The sequence below is a fragment of the Misgurnus anguillicaudatus genome, chromosome 19 (genome assembly GCF_027580225.2).
Source record: "Misgurnus anguillicaudatus chromosome 19, ASM2758022v2, whole genome shotgun sequence".
In the NCBI taxonomy this organism is placed as follows: Eukaryota; Metazoa; Chordata; class Actinopteri; order Cypriniformes; family Cobitidae; genus Misgurnus; species Misgurnus anguillicaudatus.
In genome coordinates this window covers 52,969,709-52,976,829 of record NC_073355.2, presented here as the reverse complement: position 1 = coordinate 52,976,829, position 7,121 = coordinate 52,969,709, and the positions used below count along the sequence as shown (strand labels likewise).

At 36.7% G+C, this 7,121-nt stretch overlaps 1 long non-coding RNA gene across 1 annotated transcript; it reads right to left on the bottom strand.

Annotated features, from left to right (window-relative positions):
- Positions 1-1,189: 1,189 nt before the first annotated feature.
- Positions 1,190-5,633, bottom strand: LOC129446132 (uncharacterized). The gene is made up of 6 exons (XR_012359468.1): positions 5,424-5,633; positions 3,340-3,409; positions 3,144-3,249; positions 2,806-3,039; positions 2,639-2,722; positions 1,190-1,611 (listed from the first exon to the last, which is right to left on the bottom strand). It is a non-coding gene; the product is annotated as an uncharacterized lncRNA (long non-coding RNA).
- Between the last annotated feature and the right edge of the window lie 1,488 nt (positions 5,634-7,121).

Genomic DNA, 7,121 nt, shown 5'->3' with positions numbered 1-7,121 from the left:
GTGCAATATTGTTGTTGAACACAAAAGAAAATCGTCAATTAATAAACACTTTGCCAGCGCGAAACATAAGCGGAGGATGTCAGAAACGCACGGAGGCTCTAAGACAAGACAAATCACTGTGACACAGGCAGTGGCATCCCGATCAATTGCAAGTGCTGAAAGGATTAAAGTAAGCTGGCTTTATATTCAATGCATGGTAAGAGGTAACGCTATAATGTACTGTTGTTATCACCGAGTGACTAGCATCGCAAAGGTAACTGTCTTGTTGGTATAATGAAGCGCGCGCGCTTGTGTGTGTGTGTGTGTGTGTGTGCACGTGCGCCTCTGTGTTCCTGTATATGGTTTATGAGGACACCGTTTACAAAAGATTCAAAAAATGGCAAACGTTTTCTATGATTGGAAGGATTAGGGCTGGGGTAGTGTAAGGGTATAGATTATACAGTTTGTACATTAGAAAATCCATTATGCTAGATGGAGTCCCGTAAACCACATATCAGTTTGTGATGCATGCATAAGTGTGTGCGTGCATGTGAGAGTGCCCACATGAAAAAATACTATAGTGTATTATAGTAAAATTACCATAGAAAAATGTAGTAAAATTACTCTAGTAAATACTATAGTGTTTTTGAACCTTACTATAGTAAATGTACTACAGTAAACTGTATTAAAAGTACAATAGTAATTTATAGTAGTCTAACTATAAAAAATGAAGTAAAATTACTCTAGTAAATACTATAGTGTTTTTGAACCATACTATAAAGTAAACTGTATTAAAAGTACTATAGTAATTTATAGTTATCTAACTATAAAAAATGAAGTAAAATTACTTTAGTAAATACTATAGTGTTTTTGAACCATACTATAAAGTAAACTGTATTAAAAGTACTATAGTAATTTATAGTTATCTAACTATAAAAAATGAAGTAAAATTACTTTAGTAAATACTATAGTGTTTTTGAACCATACTATAGTAAATGTACTACAATAAACTGTATTAAAAGTACTATTGTAATTTATAGTAAACTAACTATAGGAAATGAAGTAAAATTACTCTAGCAAATACTATAGTTTTTTTGAACCATTCTATAATAAAGTAAACTGTATTAAACTAATACAGCAATTTATGGTAAACTTACTATAGGAAATGTATAATTTCAGTAAAACATTAGTATAAAAAAATGACAGAAAATTGTAAAATTATGACAGTTTATTGAACAATCATTTATTTTACAAACATTGTTTTAGACATAAAACAAAAGTGTGCGGTTCAGTCCAAATTCACATTAAAACTAATATTAGATTTACACTATTTTACATTATTATATTTAGATTTGTATAGTACACTTTTAATAAATCAGTGTACTGTTACTTAATTCAAACAACATTTAAACATTAAGATGTACACTTTTCCCAAGACATTTCCAAATTACACAGGGTCACATTTGTCTATGCCAAGCAGTGAAAACAACAAACATTATTGTTTTACTGATAAAACTGTGGTGTACTCACAGCATAATGAGTAAATGAATAGGTCCACTTGTAGTAATAGATGATAGTCAGTCAGCCTCCTCAATGGTAAAGATCGAAAACTCTAGACGCGTTCATACTTACCTGTGAGAAAAAACAAAAATATGAATAAATGTTCCTCTAACACAGTGGTTCCCAAACTTTTTGCAGCATGCACCCCTTTCTAGTGTTTGACACCTGTCAAGCACCCCCCAACACCTTACTCTTGTTAAACTTCACAAATTTTAATCGCAGTAACTAAATACAAATATTCACTGTAGATTAGAAAACATTAAAAAATCTGTTATAAAAACAAAAGATTACCACCTTTTTTAGTGAGACGTCCTGCATGTTTGTACACAGATCATCAAAATTCAGGGTAATGGATGGCAATTTTTTTAAACTTCACATTTTTAGTTGCAATAACTAAATACAAATACTCTGGTTAAACTTCACATTTCAGTTGCCGTTACTAAATACATATATTCACTGTAGATTAGAAAATCAATTATAAACTTGAAGCAATGTAACGTCACTGTATTTGTGTTCCTTACTTGACATTTTCTCACTCTGGCATGTAGGCCTAATTCTCTTGACCAGTACATCTCTGTTAGGTTTTTCTGTTCCCGCCTCTTCACTCCGTTCATTATCATTCGAGTGTCTTTGATCGGGTTTTTCTATATATTCAGCACCGTGGTTGGAAGAGGCCGATGTAGATGGCTCATTCCTGTCCCTTGATTTCTGTAAAGTGCCTGTTTTTAACCAGGTGTCCATTTTGAAGAATGTAGTAAGTGAAAAAATAAATGAATTAATTATCAGTTAGCGCCTAATATGAAGAGGGCGGGGCTATTGTGACACAGATGTGCTTGTAAAATGAAATTAAATCAGAAGTAATTTATAGCTTGTAATGTGAAATTTTATTTCTTAATAAAACTTTCCCATGTGAAGTTTACCACAGTTAAATAAGTAAAAATAATAAAGAGCCAATCTTTCCCCCCGCCATTACAAACATTCTCTCGCGCACCCCCGGTGGTCAGTCTGCGCACCACTAGGGGTGCACGCACCCCAGTTTGGGAACCACTGCTCTAACAGAACTGTGGTATACTAACAACATAATAAATAAATGTGGTACCTTTAAAGTTTTTGTTAGTTAATGATGGTTGGTTGAGAACAGTCAGTCAGCCAGTCTCCTCAATGGTAAAGATCCATAATTAACCTGGGAGTAAACACACAAAATATGAATTACTTTTCACTTACAGAACTGTAGTATACTCAACATAATAAGTGTGGTAGCGTTACCTTTAAAAGGTTTTATGAGTGAATGGCCATTCATCAGTCCTAGAGAAATTCAAACTTGCGCAGGAATGTTTGTGCTGAACAGTAAGAAAACCCACACACACATATGAATTATTTTTCCACTTACAGAACTGTGGTGTACTCACAACATAATAAATAAATGAGGTAACATTTTATGAGTAAAGGGCCGGATGTACTCACTGAGAGAAATGTAAAATTGCGCAGAAAACGTTTGTGCTAAACAGTAAGAAAACACACACAAATATTAATTAAATTTCCATTGAAAGAACTGTGGTGTACTCACAACATAACAAATGAATAAATAAATGTGGTAACATTACCTTTAAAAGGTTTTTACAAGTATGAATGACCGTTTGGTTGAGAACAGAAAGCCAGTCAGTTAGTCCTTACTGAGAGAGATTCAAACTTGCACAGGAAACGTTTGTGCTAAACAGTGAGAAAACACACAAATATGAATAAACTGACTGTGGTGTACTCAAAACATAATAAATGAATAAATAAATGTGGTAACATTACCTTCAAAAGGTCTTGAATGACCGTTTGGTTGAGAACAGACAGACAGACAGACAGTCAGTTAAAGTTAGTCCTTACAGAGAAAGAAACACACATAAATATAAATAAATTTTCCACTTACAGAACTGTGGTGTACATTAATCTGCTGATAAAAATGAGTCTCAGGCAATATTGCTGTGTCAATGTCGCGTTGTTTCGTCGTATGTCTAACATTACACAAATTACTGTAACCGAGTCAGTATTAAAATGAAGAAAAACACGACAAACAGCATGTTTTTAAAGTTTAAAGATGCTTTAAAGAGGATGAATGAGTTTGCAGTGCTAACTAGTGATGGGTCGTTCGCGAACGAACCGGCTCTAATGGTGCATTTACACCAATCGCGGTAGAGGCGTGAAGCGCGAGTGATTTCAATGTTAAGGCAATGTGCAGACGCGTTGACGCGCGTCAGGAGGTCCCGCGGCGCGGAAGCGGCGTTCGGAGCGGAGCGGAAGACGCGTTTCCGCCTCATTCGCGCGTGAAGCTCGCGCGAAAGGCGCGAATTGATCGTTGTGCGCGGTACGCGCGAATAGTGCTTTTTTGTGCATTTTGCGCTTCACGCGAATTTGCGGCTGGCGCCCGAGTTGAAAAATTTGAAAATTGGCGGAATTTCACGCCGCGTTAACCAATCAGGAGCCTGCTTGCTGCTGTGGTGGCAGCCCCGCCCGGAGTCACTCACTCAAGCAGTCACTCGAACCTATATGACACAAGTTGTTATTTCTATAGAGGAGACAGGAATAAAAAGGACCTCGCTTTGAAGAGTGTCAGTAAGGACTTTGGGCAACCTGGTAAGTTGTAGTACACACTTCACTTTTGAGTCACGTGACGTTTATCGACCCGCGCCGTTTATTTTCCCCCTATAGTAAGGTTACCCAATACAAACTGGTAACTCTCTTGATAAATGAACAAGTTACATCAGTCATCTTGCAAACAGACACTCGCACAGTAGTTGCCCTTTCCTACAAGAAGCGGAGTTTGCCTCGGACGCGCGTCAAATGGTTGCTTTTTCCGCGCGTCTACTCCGCTCTACACGCGCGAATGCATTCAAGTGTTCAAGCGGCAAACTAGGCGCGGTAGACGCGATTTTGACGCCCAAAACGCGTTTGGTGTAAACCCTGCATAAGAGCTGATTCTTTGTAGCGAACGAGCAGAGCCGAATCTTCAGACGCAGGCATGGGTAAGAGCCGGCTCTTCTAAGGGAGCCGAGCCAGAAGAGCCGAATCTATGAAAAGAGCCGGACTGCCATCACTAAAATGTAGAGCCGGAGCTTGAGCCGAAAGAGCTGAATCAATGGAAAGAGCCGGACTGCCCATCACTAGTGCTTATGCCGAGTTCAGACTGCACGATTTTAGCCCTGATTTTGACTCGCCGACAGGTTTTGAGAAATCGCCGACAAATGCCCGAAATCACAGGCAAATCGATGCTCGTGCACGCGAGTGACAATCACACAGTGTGAATTATAAAAGACGCGTTCTGAGAGGATCGCCGACGAGTCGCCGACACCCGTGAGATATTTGGCATGCTAAATATCTGGACCGGTCGGCGATTCAAAATCATGCCGTGTGAAATGTGTTTTGACTGACAATAACATCGGCGATGACCTACAGCCAATGAGAGAGCAACATACAGGATAGCTGGAAGTTCGGGGAGGAGTCTCTCCAAACATTTCCTCCTTCATAATCTTTATTTCTTCTTCTTTCTGCTGCAATGAGCGCACATGCAATTTGGATGGTAAGCTTCTTGCGGGTGACCATTTTTAATAATAATCCTAGTCTCACGTGAGAACTTCGGTCTTGCACGCGTGACCTTGTGTTGTTTCCTTCGCGTCACTTCTCGCGTGCGTTTGGTTGTAAGACGTAGTTTGCGGACCGGGAAAAAGTTATCGGCGATTCTTCTTACGGTTAAGTCATGCAGTATGAAAACCCCTGTCACCAATCCATCATGCAGTCTGAAACAGCAGCGACTGAACCCTTCCCCAGATAATCACGCAGTGTGAAACCACAGGTGACCCGACTAGTTTGAAAATCATACAGTCTGAACTCGGCATTACCTGTTAGCGTCTGTGTTCTGACTGCTGCTGCTCTGTGAAACTCCGTCTGAGATGTGGGGGAGGGGCGAGTGTCAAATTAAAGCGCATTATTTACTTCAGGTGTGTTGGAGAGAGTGTGTGTGTTTCAGTTATTCAGTACAGTTTAAATTAATTTTAATGTATTAATTATTTGGTTTAAGTTATGGTAAATCATTTGCAGTTTTTGAGTTCATATCACAGTTTTTATTAAGTGAAAAAAAAGTTATATATATATAATTAACAAAAAAAAACAACATACAAAATTCTCGTTGGGTAACAGGATATATGTTAATCAATGTAGAGAAAGAATTTCCAGATAAAGAACAACCAGGAATAAAAACATAAAAACAAAAAGGGGACATTACAAGTCAAAGGCAAAAGGCTAGAGAAAGCATTATATTAAGAGCGGTATAGGAGAGATTCATCAAAATAGTAATTTCCTAGATATGTCACTACACATTTTAGTAGATTGGATCTTTTTTAGTGAAGAAAAAAAATATTTAAAGTAATTTATAAACCAGACAAAGGAAGGCTTAGAACACCTCCACTTACAGTAATGAATATGATATTTACCCATAAGAATAATCATATTGACCAAATCTGATATTGATGAATCTATATTGTCAAAAATGTGTTACAGTTTGATAGTAGGGATATTATCCACCTTACATGACAGCCAATTATGTATCTCAGACCAGAAGCTGTTAGATACGGGATAAGTTAAATAAACTCATTTTGTTTAGTGACTTACACTGTCAGGTTTTACAGTGTATAGTATACTACAATACACTATAGTTTACTGTAGTAAGAACTAAAGTATATGGTGCTTACTACAGTTTATCAGTTTAGTTAATACTATGGTATACTATAATTTACTACAATACACTATAGTTTACTGTAGTAAGAACTAAAGTTTACTACAGTTTATCACTTTACTATAGTCAATACTATGGTATGTATAGTAAATACTATTATATACTATAGTATACTACAATACACTATAGTTTACTGTAGTAAGAACTAAAGTATACTATGGTCTTTACTACAGATTATCGGTTTACTATAGTTAATACTATGGTATGTGTAGTAAATACTATAATATACTATAATTTACTACAGTTTACTACAGTTTACTATAGTAAATACTAAAGTATACTACAGTATTTTTTCATGTGGGTGAGTGACTTTTGTTTATCCTGCTGTTCTCACACAAGGTTACAATTCTTAAATGTGATAAAGGTAAAGAGAAAATATTTACCATTTATGCTGTTTATATTGCTTTTAATTGGAAGTAAACATGTTGTTTTTTTTGTACATAAAATTTTTGATTGTGTTGAATTAAAACCCAAAAATGCAACAGGTCCACCAGACCCACGTACACTGGCTGAATAACAAAAATATGAAAACCACACTTGGGTTTAAGTTCTTATGGGTTTTAGTTCTTTAAATTGATGAATTATAAGTTGTCTATAAACTTTTTGATAAAGCTGTTCTATCATGCACTCTAAAAAAACAAACGGTGCTATATAGAACCAAACTATTGCTTTGGATCGTAATCACAGAAGAACCGTTCCCAGTGCCATATAGCACCGGTGAAGCACCAGTGAAGCACCTGTGTAGAACCATATAGGGGCCATATAGAACCACTATAGCACCAAATATGGTTCTACATAGCACTAT